Source organism: Equus przewalskii, chromosome 15, assembly GCF_037783145.1.
Source record: "Equus przewalskii isolate Varuska chromosome 15, EquPr2, whole genome shotgun sequence".
In the NCBI taxonomy this organism is placed as follows: Eukaryota; Metazoa; Chordata; class Mammalia; order Perissodactyla; family Equidae; genus Equus; species Equus przewalskii.
In genome coordinates, this window is record NC_091845.1 from 67,231,248 (window position 1) to 67,244,340 (window position 13,093).

General features: G+C 41.8%; 1 protein-coding gene across 7 annotated transcripts in view; it reads right to left on the minus strand.

Annotated features, from left to right (window-relative positions):
* Positions 1-3,167: 3,167 nt before the first annotated feature.
* LOC103547148 (WAS/WASL-interacting protein family member 3-like) overlaps positions 3,168-13,093 on the minus strand; it is a 38,695-nt gene continuing 28,769 nt past the window's right edge. For 4 of the 7 annotated variants that reach the window (XR_011527148.1, XR_011527146.1, XR_011527150.1 and 1 more), the window contains exons 4-5: positions 8,912-8,987; positions 3,168-6,682 (exon numbers count right to left, since the gene is read on the minus strand). The gene's annotated coding sequence lies outside the window, so the exon portion shown is untranslated. The remainder of the gene's footprint in view (positions 6,683-8,911; positions 8,988-13,093) is intronic. The other 3 variants (XR_543875.2, XR_011527149.1, XM_070576010.1) reach the window with 1 other exon arrangement.

Below are 13,093 nucleotides of genomic sequence, written 5' to 3' on the forward strand. Positions count from 1 at the left end.
AGGGAAGTGAGAGCTGTCAGCTCCCACTTACCAAGGGTCCCTAGGGGACCATCTGGTTTTTCAGAAGCAGTCTTCAAATTATTTGCAGAGTCAGAAAGCCCAGCTCAGTCAGTCTCAGAAGCTGCCGGAAACTGAACTAGGTGACTTCTTGGAGAACTGAAGCCAGAAACATGAGCAGCAGATGCTGAAGAGGAATTTAAATAATCGCATACACTGCAAAGGAACCCACACAAGAGTCAATGTGCAAACTATAAGGTTTTGGGGGAGATTCGTGGCAGTGGTCTATCCCAGTGCTTCTCAAACTTTAATATGCTTCAGAATCACCCTGAGATTCTGAGATAGGCCTGGAGTAGGCCTGAGAGTCTGTATTTCTAAGAAGCTCCCAGGTGACGCCAATGTTGCAGGTTCACAGACCACACTCAACCACCTTTTCGCACTCAATTCTTTGATTTACCTAGAATTCATTGTTGCGTACAGTGTGAGGTAGGAAGCCATTTTTTCCGATATGTACATCCAATTTCCCTTACACCAGCTGTTGAATGGTCCATACTTTTCTCACCAATCTGCAATGCCAGTTCTGCTCTATATAAAGTCTCTATCCATGCATGGGACTACTTCTGGTATCTATTCTGTTCCATTGGTTTCATTTTTTTTAAATCCATCTTTCCTATAGCTTCTTTCCAACCATGCCTCAGTCAATGTAGGAAGTGCTGCCATTACCCTTATCTTGGCTAAAGGTTTTTGGGGATATCTGGTAACTCTGTACCTCACAGCTTTGGTGTAAAGTAATCAAACAGGATATTACAGATAAAGTGCTTAGTAAAATGCCTGGCACAGAGCAAGCCCTCACAAACTGTAATTATCATTTTATGGTACCTTACAGTGTCCATAATTTACTTTCTTTAACATCACAGTAGATAGACTCCTCAAAAAATAAATTATTTGAGCATCTTCAGGAGAGGCCAAGCCATGTAGCATAAATTACCTGCTTTATGCCAATAAAACTAATTAAAATAAAGGAAAAGAGGAGTTAAGTCATGGAAAAATATGTGTGTGTATCATAAGGAAGGATATGAAAAGAGAAGAGGGCTCCTTTGCCAATGACAAGCCCAAGCCAGATTTGAGAGTATTTGAAAATTTCATCAAGATTTAAGTTTAAGGCATTTTATGGTTTGTGGTGGCTTTAAAATATGTCCAAAAATCCTTTAACACTCCTTTCTTCAAAAGGTAAAACCTAATTCCCCTGCCCCTCAGTGTGGGCTAGACACAGTGGCTTACTCCTACTAATTAATAGAGTGTGGTGGAAATGACATTTGTGTGGCTTCCAAGATTAGGATCCAAGGTATTACGTCTTCCTTCTTGCTCTCTTTTGAGTCATTCACACTGGAGGAAGCCAACTGATGTGTTGTGAGGACACTCAGGTGTCCTTAGGGAGAGGTCCGTATGGTGAGGAACTGATCCTCCCTCCGATAGCCATGCGAAGGAGCCATCCTGGCAGCAGAGCATCCAGCCCCAGTCAAGCCTTCAGATGACTTCAGCCCCAGCAAAATCTTGACTGCAACTTCATGAGAGACCCTGAACCAGAACCACTCATCTAAGCTGCTTCCACATTTCCGACCCCCCAGAATCTGTAAGATAATAAATGTTTGTTGTTTTATGACACTAAGTTTTGAGTTAATCTATCACACAGCAATGGATAATTAATACATGAGTCCTCCACAAGAATGAGGAACTGGGATGGAGAAGACAGTGATGATGTGAGGAAATGACTTGATGTTTGGATCTTGACAATGGCCAGGGAGGGTAGAGGTTTCTATAGTCAAATGATGTGCTCAAAAGTAGAAGAGACATGCTCTCATTTGTTTATTTTGCTTATTTTAATGAAGGAGGAAGAGCAATGACTTGGAATTGACAGGAGTTTGTAAAATGCTTCTGGACTCCATGGCAAATAGAAAAAGGGAAAACGAGGGGATTTCACTCCCAAGTGCTACAAAGCAGTATGTACAGAAAGGGCGACCAGCCTGAATTTCAATTAAGGTGAAGACCAATTATTGTATACCAGGAACATTTAAAGCATTTTAAGTACATCATGTCATTTCATCTTTATCAACAAATATCTCCATTTTACAGATGAAGAAACTAAAGCTCAGAGTTATACAACCAGTAAGTGGAGGAGTCTGCTTAGCTCCAGAGCCCATACTCTTAAAATTTATGTTATACTGGAATCTTCTATGATACCATAGTCGGTCTTATCACAGGATATCTAATTTCTACTAATTTCATGAACATTTATTGAACACTCACAGTGTAGGCACCTCATTACCCATTGTGATCCCAAATTAAAATCTGGGGGGCCAGCCCGGTGGCGAAGCAGTTAAGTTTGCACGTTCCGCTTCTCAGGGGCCCGGTGTTCGCCGGTTCGGATTCCGGGTGTGGACATGGCACTGCTTGGCAAGCCATGCTGTGGCAGGCGCCCCACATATAAAGTAGAAGAAGATGGGCACAATGTTAGCTCAGGGCCAGGCTTACTCAGCAAAAAGAGGAGGACTGGCAGTAGTTAGCTCAGGGCTAATCTTCCTCAAAAAAAAAAAAATCGGCAGATATATTAATACTGTTGGGTAACTTCCACCCTCTTTAAGGTGTGTTTCACTAGAAGCATCAGAAGAGGCAGTAGGTATTGTCCCCTACAAATTAAACATTATTGTAATAATTCACTATTTACAATGAAAAATGTTAACAACTTCAGGAATCAAGACTCAAGTCTTCTCTCATCTGCCCATTCTCTTCTAAGAGGAAATGTACATGGATGGCCAGATTATAGACAGAGGATTTCTCAGTGAAGAGGAAATCAGAACAAGGGGGAATGCTGAATAATCCCAATGGTCATGACATCAGTCTATGATGAGCTTAAACACCCGTACTCTCCACTAGGAAGGAGCTCCCAGGAGCAATAATTTGAGTCTGCTCCTCTCTCCAATGGACAGCCCTGGAGAACACCATCAACATTTTACTCTCCTGTACCCTTGACTTGTTTGTTTAGGCCCCATGACAATGTAGATCAGTGCAAGCCCTCTTATCTAACAAAACTGAGAAACACTTAGTAGAATATTTCAAAAAAGTAAATTGAAAAAGAGTTCATTGGAAAAAATGAGGAAATCATAAAAAAGAACGCATTTAACAATTTATTCCGAAACATTTAAACACATCTTTATGTGCCAATCTTTTGATATAGGGCTAAGGCCTTTTCCTTAAAATCTACCTCATTTCCCTTTCATAAAGCCCACCCGCAAGGCATCATCTACAATTTCCAGTCTAGATTTCTGTAAAGTGGAGCAAGAACATAAAGACCCCTATGAAGCAATGTGAGAGCAGAATCCTTCTAGATTTTACAATTTTCATCACAAAGTTGTCTCATTTACATATCATTCAATAGCAACTTTACTTTAATAAAAACATCTTTGTCAAGTTTTTTCACAGCACCCAACTTAATTTTCATAAAAACAAGAACTCATTATTTTCTTACACTCATTATTTCATTGGTTAACATAATATTTTACTTAACTGTATAATTGCAAATCAGCACGACTGGCATAAACAGGTTTGGGAGAAACTAGGAATGCCTATGAGATAATTGACAAGCACACAAGAGACTGGACTACCAGCCAGAAGCTTTTAGTGAGATGTAGGCATTCATTGGGATGTCTTACAGAGAAAACAGCACATCAGCCAACGTGGCTAGTCTATCAAGTGGGCGTCAGTTAAAAGAACACATTTTTTCTCAGATCACATCTTGTATAACTGGTTGGATTTATGCTCTCTTAGATACAGTCACAATCCTCTGTTGCCTACCTGAGACTATACTCACCTATATAGCCGCCCAAGGAATGCTTGTAAGTCAGGGAGCCTTCCTTGTAGTTTATCACCAGGTCATTTTGTAGCTCCAGATTTGGATTTACCTTGATATAGCCACTATGTGCTGCTTCCAGGATCTGTTGTAAGGATCGAATGAAACTGTCTCTGCAAAAACACTTTGTAAGCTGGAAAGCCCTAATCCAAAAGCTAAGTCATTCATTCTGCATATACTCATCCTACCAGATTGGGGGTTCCCTGAGGATAGGAATAAAATCCAACTATATTCCCTACAAAGCCAGCATAGTACTGAGCACATAGTGAGGACCGAGATTATACTTGGGGATTGATTTTGTGTGGACATATGCAAAACTCCCTTGCTCTTCTTATCTGCCAAGTACAAAAATACAGAAGGGAGAGAAGATCCCGTCAATTCTGCCTGTCCCATAAGTACTGAAGCAATGTCGGTGATCAAGAAAATAATGAATTTTACAGGATCTTCCACTCCAGAAGGAATCAATTGGTGGCAGCTCCTAGGAATTATCAGGGATGACAATGAGATTGACAAGGAGGATGAGCAGTTTGAAAGGAGTGGCAGTTTCACATTAAACTACAGCTCAATTTTTTTTGACATTTTTCTTTGCCCTCTTCCTATTCTATAAAAAGTCTGTTTTGAAATCATTGAATATATATACATATATTTTTAAATTTTTTGCTGAGGAAGGTTGCCCTGACCTAACATCCATTGTCAATCCTCCTCTTTTTCTGCTTGAGGAAGATTAGCTCTGAGCTAACATCTGTGCCAATCTTCCTCTATCTTTTTGTATGTAGGACACCTCCATAGCATGGCTGGTGAGCAGAGTAGGTCTGCACCTGGGATCCAAACCCATTAACCCGGGCTGCCGAAGCAGAGCAAACAGAACTTTAACCACTTGGCCACCAGGCTGGGCCCCACTGAATGTATTTTTAACAGGCAAAGTTTATGTTTTTTCAGGAAGGATAACAACTTGCCACTACTGATTTATATTTTTCTGGTCACTGGTAATATATTTGTGGCATTTCTGTTCTTTTCTCTTTTTTTGGCAAAGGGGGTGGGAGTATAAAGATGTGTCTGTTGTATATAAAAAGCGTAAGTTCTTGATGTGCTGAAGGAAGCCAGAGCAAGTCTTTTGGCTCAAATATCCTACAACAATGGTTCTCAAGCTATAACCTGCATCAGAATCTCCCAGGGGAGTTGCTAAAACACTGATTTGTGGACTCTGCTCCCAGAGTTTCTGATTCAGTAGGTCTAGGGTGAGGCCCCAAGAGTTTGTATTTCCAACAAGTCCCCAGCTTATGCTGATACTACAGCTCCAGAGACCATGCATTGAGAATCACTACCAGGGCAGTAGAATGCTAGTTCAGCTACCATATACTGCACACCTACAATGTTCTAGGTCCTGTGCTGGGGACACCAAGACGCGTAAGACTCAGCTCATGCCCTTGAGGAGCTCACTGTCAAAGTGGGGCAACAAACAGACATCTACATTAATTCATTTATTCATTGAGTGCTGCTAAGGGAATACAGCGTCAATGTTCTTTCTCTGGGCCTCAGTTTCCCTTCCCACATCCCAGGCCTCTGGTAGTACCATCCTATTGCTCTTTTCAACTCTAGCTCTTCCCTTCTCTGACTGGGTGACCAGGGTAGGGGGAGCTGTTCCCAAAAGGTCACAGTTGAAAAAGAACCTTGGTTTCTTCAGCGGTGGGTGGAAAAGCCTGAGGCTGGTTTTCTTTTATTAACATGTCAATGCATCTCCCCTCTGGCTCGGGACAGCACTGAGGAAGGATCCAGAAGGGCCTGGACACAGGTCAGCAGCATGTTAATGTGGAAAGCAGCGTGGGTAGGTCAGGAATTACCCCCTCATCCAATCTCTAACCCCCAAATCCTTCTCTCTTCATGTTCAGATGTCACCCTTAATTTAAGGCTTGGCTTAGATGTCACCATTTCTATGAGACTTTCTCAACCTTCTATCCTGCACTGTGCCCCCAAGACCCCATCTTTGAACAGTTACAGCATTTTATTTTTGTCTCTTCTGTGGCAGCTACTTCTTCCTGCCTCTTACAATAGTCCAGTCTTATCTCGCTGGCTGACTGTGAAGTCCATCTTTTCTCAGAATTCCCCATCACACATGGCCCCACACCCAACACAGCATTCAATACACGTCAGAAAATTAAAGAATGAATAAACAAAGAGTTCATGCTACAGAAATCACTTCAATCCCCAAACCCACAATGTGAAGGAAAAGAAAACAGAAGGAAAGTTTGGATAGAAAAGAGATAGGAAATGGAGCCGGCCAATTGGCCAGTTCCAGAATTTGGCTGGAGACTGAACTGAAGTGATTCCAGGCCTTGCCAGGGATGATGAGCAGCTACTGGAGGATCGCAGGAGTTCCAAGATCCACTCATTAATTGATTAATTAATTCATTTGTTTACTTAGTTTTTCCTTTGTTCTTTAGTATTCCTAGAGTGGCCAGGCTCCCTTGGACAGCATCTGCTCTTACCCTCAGCCCTCCTTGAAACAGAACTCAGCACTTGATGTGTCCCTCAAAACAGATCCACAGTGCGATAACAGAAGAAGTAACTTTCTGAAGATTTTGTTGGAGGGAAGAGAGAGGGGACTGACTTCACACATCACAAAGCAAAAACTTCTTGAATTCCTCACTGGATATTTTGGTTCCCTTCAGAATCCTCTTCTGGCTCCCTCACCTCTCGCTTTTGCCTTCCCCAAACAGCCTCTAAAACCTTGTTTGCTGCCCCAAGTACTTCAGATCTTCTCAGATGCAATACTTCACTCTGCAAAATGGAAGCATAACCGTTAGCCAACCACAATTACCTATGGCTCTCCTGAGCAAGTCCATTGGGGGCACCAGAGCATCTGTCTCCCACATTCAGTCTACACAAATCTATGAGCTCTTATTGGCCAGCCTGTAAGCTGCTCCCCCTCAATGATCATGCCCTTATGTAGTCCCCTCCCAAAAGGAATTAGAGCTGGCTATGCGACAAATATAATCTGGATAATCTGGTGGTAGTAGACTGTGTAACTTCTGGACTTTGATCAAAATGGCCTTGAAACTTCCACTTTATTCTTTTGGAACACCTGTTCCTGGAGCCTTGAACTGCAATGTAAGATGTCCAACTATCCTGAGGCCACATGCTGGAGATACCACATGAGAAATCTTATAGAGAAGCCCTGAGACTATATAGTGATATCTAAGCCAGCCCTTGGCTGTTCCAGCCCCAGCCATTTGAGTCAGTCCAGCTGAGGCCCCAGATACACAGAGAGCAGAGACAAGTCAACCCCTCAAGCTCTGGCCAAATTACAGATTCCTGAGAAATTTCTGTGCTTTAAGCCACTAAATTTGGGGATGGTTCATTACATAGTAACAGATAACAAGAGTATCCTCCTACTTAACAGCCAGCTCACTGGGGACTGGGAAAGGCAGGAAGACACTATCTCCTGAGGCTATTGACACAGGATACACCTTGGGAGATCCTACTGCTGTTCCATGAATCCCAAGTCAGCTCCAGGGGCCCAGACTGAAGACAGTCCTATTTGCCTGCTTCTCATAACCCTCTTTGCCCCACCACCCCTCCCCAAACTTCCTCTGTAATCTTGTGGCAAGTCAAACTCCCTGCTTAGAATCCCCAGTGGGTTCCACAGCTCTCAGAATAAAATTCAAACTCCTTACAGTGGCCTAAAAGGCTTTGCATGATTTAGTCCCCACCGTGGTCTGTAACCTCATCTCAGGTACTCCATGTTTTCTCGGCTCACGACAGCCCATCCACAATGGCTTTCTTCAGTTCCTCCAACAAACCACACTCTCTTCCATTGCAGGGCCTTTGCCCACACTGTTCCCGCACCTGAATGCTCTTCTACACTGTCCGCAGGGCTGGTTCTTTTTTTCTCATCTTATTGATCTCTCTCAGCTTATGACACCTTTTTCATGTAAGTTTTTTCTGAGTCCCCATCTAAACAAGGTTCTCAGTATCTCAGTCCTAATTATTGTTATAGCACTTATCGTAGCTCAAAAGACATTTTAAAAGTCTATCAATCAGCTTACTTGCTATTTGTCAATCAGCCCCACTAGAATGTAAGCTCCAAGAGGTCAGGGCCTGTACCATCTTGTTGGTAGCACCCAGGAGTATGCCTCACTCATAGGATAATAAACATTTATTGAACATTAAAGCCAAGAACCATTCTTGCACATGCATGCATGGAAGCTTTCATACATCCACCGGAACTTTCTTGCCAAGATCCCCCTTGCTTGTAAGGTCCTGTTACTGTCAAAAACAATAAATACAGTAGGCTGTATTTCTAGATACTACTGAGTCTAAGAGAAAAAGATTTTTCTAGTTATTATAAAACCATTATTAATTTTTTTAACTTTTGAGTATAGACAATTTCAAATGTACACAAAAATAAAGAGAACAGTATAATGAACCCATGTGAAGCCATCACCAGCTTCAACAACTATCAACCTATAGTCAGTCTTGTTTCATTTTTCCTATCACCCCGTGCCCCCCATATTATTTTGAAGCAAAACCCAGACATCATATCATTTCATCTGTAAATATTTCAGTATGCATCTGAATAAATACTCTTTGTTAAGGAAAAAACATAATCACAATAACTTGATCACATCTAAAAGAAATAATAAAAGTTCTCTAATATCATAAAATATCCAGTGTTCAAATCTCCAATTGTCTCATAAATGTCACAAATAATGTGGTTAGCTCTCTCTGTCTCTCTCTCTCTTTCTTCTCTCCAGTTTGTTTAAATCAGGATCCAAATAAGGCCCATGCATATGATTGGTGGATGTGTCTTTTAAGTCTCTTTAATCTTTAGAGTCCTCCTCTAGCTCTGTCTCCCTCTCTCTCTTTTCTTTTTCTTGTTGCAGTTTATTTGTGGAAGAAACCAGGTTGGTTGTCCTGTAGAGTTTCCTACTGTATTAATCTGCTTGGGCTGCCATAACAAAATACCCTAAACTAGATGACTTAAACAACAGAAATTTATTTTCTCACCTTTTGGAGGCTACAAGTCCAAGATCAAGATGCCAGCAGGGTTGCTTTCTCTCTGTGTCCTCACTCGGCCTTTCCTCTGTGTGTGCACACAGAAAAAAAGAGAGAGATCTCCAGTGTCTCTTCGCCTTCTTATGAGGACACCATTCTGTTGGATTAGGGCCCCTCCCTTATGATCTCATTTAACGTTAATTATCCCCTTTCAGGCCCTATCTCCAAATACAGTCACATTTAGGGTTAGGGATTCAGTAAATGAATTTGGAGGGGGGAAGGATCACAATTCAGTCCATAACACCTACAGTCTGGATTTGGTTGATTGCATCTCCATGGTGTCATTTAACATGTTCTTATGTTCTCTGTATTTTCTGTATCTTGGTAGTTGGATCCAGAGACAAATTAAGATTTAAGTTGTTGATAAGATGATTTCATACTAGTACTGTATACCTCCATCTATAGTGGTCACTTATATAAATGAATCCCATATTCATTAACAGGCTTACAGTTTAATTATCCAAAAATAGAATCCAATTCCTCAAAGTAGTAAAAATACAGAGTATATTTTCTTATATAACCCTATCAAATTTTTCAAAGATGAAATCATAAAACTTAACAATGAGAAGTAATATTTAATGACCACCACATGCCAGAAACTTTATGTTTATTCTTCAAAACAATCTCGTCATGCAGGAATATTGTTTCCTAATTTTTTCAATGGAGAAAATAAGATTTTAGGAAATTTTCTTCAACTGATTTTTAAAACATCTTCTCAAATATTTCATTAAACACCAAGTGAATTGGATTCTTTTTTGGAAAAGCTTTAGATGGGAATGGGGTGTGGTATTAAATCATAGAGATTCTCCCTAGGAGAACCAGAGCAAGTTGTTAATAAATATTCACCAATTTTGTGATATCAAGTTTCACCACAGCAGTTTGATTCATAGTGACACCAAAATGCAAAAATATATGCAGATAGATATATTCCCCCTTAACCTGATTCATTATATTTTCTACTACCTGCCTACGCTTCCTTCTACTTTATACATTTTCACCAATTTTTGGTAAAAATCCTCATTTGATTGGATACTAGCCCTGCAGAGTTTTTAAATTTTGTTTTTATATGGTCACTACTGCGTATGGGGTTCTAAAATCCACTTTGTGGACTAACCCAATTAATCCTCACAACAACTCTTTCAGGTAGGTACTACTATGCCCATTTTAGAGATGAGAAAAAGGAGGGTCAGAGAAGTGGAATAACTTGCCCAAGGTCACCAAGCCAGTGAGTGGTGGTGTCTAGATTTGAATCCAAGCAATCTGGCTCCAGAGTCTATTCTCACAATGTCAAAGGCTTCACAAGCTTAGGGCCTTCTTTGACATTCAGATGCTCAAAGTGTGAACATCACAGACTGTTCTTCAGGAGGCAATATTGGGCAATGTTGGGCTCACCACTGCCTCTCTCAGTGGGTAACTTCTTGTCCTCCATCACCCAGACATGGCTCACACTCAGTTTCACACCAGAGTAGTGCAAATTCCTGAAAACCAGCTTACACATCCAGAAAGTTGACTCTCAAACATGCCAGGACCCTCCTGTTGGCCAGTCTTCCATTTTCCTCATAGCAGGGAAGCCTCTTTGGAAAAAGAACTTTGGGTCAGAAAACTCAGAGCCAAGGGAGTGAATACTGCAGGATTGGAAATTGCAGCCTGGCACATAGAATTGAAGTGGGGAGGAGAGAAGAGCTGCCTACTGTTGCTTGGCATAGAAGGAAACAACCAACGCAATGCTGTGCTGGCTGTTCTCTGCTCACCCCTGCCCTCCTCCACGCACTCTCCACCTTTCTCTGCCCTGCTATGGGCTCAGGCAGGCTGATCCCAGTGGATTCTATCAATGAGGCTCCCTTGCTGCCTGGCTTCTGATCAGTCTCAGCAGTGAGGGGCACTGGCAGGAAACTGGAAGGTGGGAGGAGAGAGAATCCAGAACATTTCTTCCCCTCTCTCTTCCTCTTTGCAGCACACCTCTGGCCTTGGCTGCACCCCTCCATCCTCAGTGGCTCCAGCATATACAAGCTCTGGTACTACTCTCTTCCCCTTGCTCCTTCCAAGCTTGAAAGGGTAGTAACAACTTCCCACTGCTGCTGGTCTCTGGGTGCCTCAACATCCCGTTTGTTCCCTTGACCTATATGACACCTCTATACGCAGTTCCTTCATTAAAGTCTCTTCACTTGTACCATCATGGGTGAACTTGGTTTCATGTTGGGATTCTGATTCAGGCACCAAAGTGATGCACATGGGCTGGGCCAGGGTGAGTCAGAAGACCTAGTAAGGGGCGGACTGGGGTAGGATTGCTTGGGAGCTGGCCCTGCACCAAAGTGTAAGTGTTAGATACCCTCCAGACGTGGTGCTGGCTGGGTCAAATAGATGATTTTAAGATGTCTTGTTTATCATCCACCCACTTTGGTAGACTGGCAAAACCCCTCTTCCTATATGAGTATTACAATCCCAAACCTCTTACAGTCTTCACTGTAGCTGGCCAGGACACCGTTAGTCTAGGACAGGGCTGGAAAAATCCTCACAAATGCTTTTGTTTTTGCTATGGCCCAAACATTGCAACGCGCCCTTTCTAGTGTAGAAGTTAGATGCACCTATGCCTCAGTTCTGACCTTGGCTCTGCCCCTTACTAGCTGTGTGATCTTGAATAGATAGGTAATCTCTCTAGGCCTCAGTATTCTCATCTGTAAAATGGGGATAATAATGGGGCTGGGGAAAGGACTAAATGACCTACTACATATACAGCTCTTAGCACAGTGTCTGACACCAGTAAATACTTAAAAATGTTAATATCTCCACCCCTTATGTAGACATGTGACCTTGGGCAATTTACTTCGCCTTTCTGTGCCTCCATTTCCTCCTCTACAAACTGGAATAATAACACTGACCTCCTGGGTTGTGTGGAGACCAAAAGGAAGAAAATGTCAGTGAAAGTATTCTAGAAACTGTGAAGCATCTTATGAATGTGAGGTCTTTTGAAAAATACATAATAATAATTTTCACAATTAAGAAACTAGCAAGGGCCCCTAAAGAATGTTTCACTAAGTCTTTATACCAATATCCATAATGAGATAGAGAAGGAAATTTAATAATAAGGCCCATAAGAAAGTTTTAGATAAAAAACTAAAAGGGGCACATATGTATGGTGATGGATACAAACTAGACTATTGGTGGTGAAAACGATACAGTCGATACAGAAACTGGTATATAATAATGTACACCTGAAATTTATACAACATTATAAGCTATGATGATCTCAATAAAATAATTTTTTTAAAAAAAGTTTTTTAAAAAAGGTCAAGAGAACTTTTAAGAAGTGGATTAGGTTTCACTATGAGGCTAACAATTTAAAAACAGCTGCTGAAAAGTAATTTCTACCTCAATAAATTACCCAAATTAACCGATCATTAAGTCAAGTATGAACAATGACTAAAATGCATTGGATCAGATACATTAAAATGAGTAAGTCACCCCAGGAGAACTGTCAGAAGGTACTCCCCACCTCCCAAGATCCAGAGTGGGCCACTCCTCTCTTCAAGGCAGCATACCTCCCTGCCCACACCTGCCCACACCTGCCCACACCCAGGAGAGCAGACAGCCACAGTCCGGGGTCCATGGCCATGACTGTGTTTGGAAGACTAGACCATTTTTGTTTTCCTGCCCTTCATTCTCTACCTTTTCCTTCATAGTAATAAAAGCATTGACTTTGTAGTGAAGGTTTTAACTTCTTAATACTCAAAGTTTGGCCTGTGGACCAGCAGTATCAGCATCACCAGGAGCTTATTAAAAATGTGCAATTTTGGGCCCCACCCCAGGCCTGCTGAATCAGAATCTGCATTTTAACACCATCCCCAGGTGATTCATATGCTCTTTAAAGTTTGAGAAGCACTATTTTAATCTTTCTGAACCTCATACTTATCTTGCAAGGTTATTGTGAGGATTAAATATATTCAAATATATACTTTCCTGGCAAGTAGTTGGTGCTAAATACGTTATCATCTTCCTTCACCCGGCACCTGGCACTGCCATGCCTCTGTGCCCAGTCTCCATCTGCCTAAGTCCTTCTCCCTGGCCTGGGCTTCAGCCTGGGCTTCTGAACACTGACCTTAACTTGCTTTTTCAGACCTTGGCTGGTGCCCCAGA